Below are 1934 nucleotides of genomic sequence, written 5' to 3'. Positions count from 1 at the left end.
TTCTTTTCCTTTGGCGGTGTTTGAACATTCCAAAGGCATAGCCACATGAAGGGAATTTCTAGACAATGATCCATCTTTGACCGGTACCCACAGAAATTTTATATGTGATATTATGTATTTTATCCTTAGCCACAACTATTTTAAATTTTTAAACCAGTTTTATCTACAATGCTGCGGTACAGAAATGGGGACGATCTTTGCCCCGAGTTTTGCAAACTTATTTATGGGATGTTGGGAGAGAACATGGGTCTACAATCTAAGTGCTTTTAAGAAAAATTTGGTATTTTATAAACGCTATATTGACGATATCTTAATTATCTGGGATGGCACAACTGAAACTTTTAATGAATTTCTAAGGACATTGGGAGACAATGATTTAAAACTTGTCTTCACCTCGACAACAAATAACAGATCCGTTGATTATTTGGACCTGATTTTAACTGGAGAAAATGGAGGGGTCACTACCAAGAATTTTATCAAAAATGTAGACATGAACAGCTATTTGCACTACCAAAGTAATCATTTGGAAAGATGGAAGAATAACATCCCTGCATCCCAGTTCTCAAGAATAAAGAGGAACTGCACCAGTACAAAGGATTGTGAAGATCAACTGGAGATATATAGGAAGAGGTTTGAAGATAAGAAGTATCCCAGGTCCCTTCTAGATGAAGCACTGGAAAAAACAAGAACCCTGGATAGAGAGGAATACTCACGTATAAAACCAGAGATAAAAAGAAGGAAAAAGTTGCTTTCATCACCACATTCAGTCAACATGAAAAAGTGATTAGAAACTCCCTCAGAACCCATTGGGGAATCCTTTTAATGGATCCAGTGCTCAAAGAAATCCTACCGCCCAAACCCGAACTCATCTTTAAAAAATCAAGAAACCTTAAGGATCTCATCGCACCCAGCATGCTGAAAGAAAAACCCACCCGGAACACCCCTATGCTGAAATGCACAGGGTCTTATAAATGTGGGAAATGCAACATATGCAAATATCTACACCGGAATAGGAAAACCTTTAGTGATATAGAGGACAAGAAAGAATACACCATAAAGGAATTTATGAACTGTAACACCTCGTCCGTGGTTTATCTTTTGGAGTGCACTTGCAAAATTAAGTATGTGGGAAAGACAAAGAGACCCCTCAAAATACGGATTCAAGAACATATAAGGAACATCAGGAACAAGGTAGAAAGCCAAGCAGTCTCCCGACACTTTGTATCTCAGCACAACTCTAATCCAGAGGACCTTACGTTTAAGGCGATTGCACGCGTTTGCCTGGGAGAGAGAGGAGGGGATCTCGGAAACAAACTCTCAAGACGAGAAATGTACTGGATTTACTCTACATCCAGTTGGCCTAAATGAAGGATATGAAATTGCACCTTTTTTAAAAGGTGCAGTATCCCTGAACCCTTTTCACTCACATTTTCATCACCTTCACGGAATATACTTGTATATCTTGCTAATCATTGCACACTATGCACTTTTATGATTAAAGAATTAACTTACGTGGTCTCTGGTGTTGTGATGTCTAACTACTTTGCGTACAGTCAAACCACACTGGCACACCCAATCTCGTCTGATCTTGGAAGCTAAGCAGTGTTTGGGCCTGACCAGTACCAGGGAGGGAGACTACCTGGGAAGATCGGGTACTATAATGATTGACAAATGACATCAACTAACTACCGACCAATCTAGCAGCATCAATGTAGACACCTATTATCACTAAATAGTTCAAACACATCGACCTATCCACGAATTAATATATACTTAAGACAAGTCCTGCACTCACTCCATATATTTTGACCTAAGCATAACTTAATCACGGACCTCCACTTGTGTAAGACAAGCTCTGCACTTTATATGTTTATATATATATATATATAATTTTTTGCACATTTCTAATCGTAACCTTGTGTCACCAATTAATG

At 38.6% G+C, this 1934-nt stretch overlaps 1 pseudogene; it reads left to right on the top strand.

Moving 5' to 3' along the window:
- The first annotated feature begins 1545 nt into the window (after positions 1–1545).
- Positions 1546–1664, top strand: LOC134937714 (5S ribosomal RNA; annotated as a pseudogene).
- The last annotated feature ends 270 nt before the right edge of the window (positions 1665–1934 follow it).

Source organism: Pseudophryne corroboree, chromosome 6 (genome assembly GCF_028390025.1).
Source record: "Pseudophryne corroboree isolate aPseCor3 chromosome 6, aPseCor3.hap2, whole genome shotgun sequence".
Lineage (NCBI taxonomy): Eukaryota > Metazoa > Chordata > Amphibia > Anura > Myobatrachidae > Pseudophryne > Pseudophryne corroboree.
The sequence above is the reverse complement of the archived record's forward strand: the minus strand, read 5'-3'. Positions and strand labels throughout refer to the sequence as shown.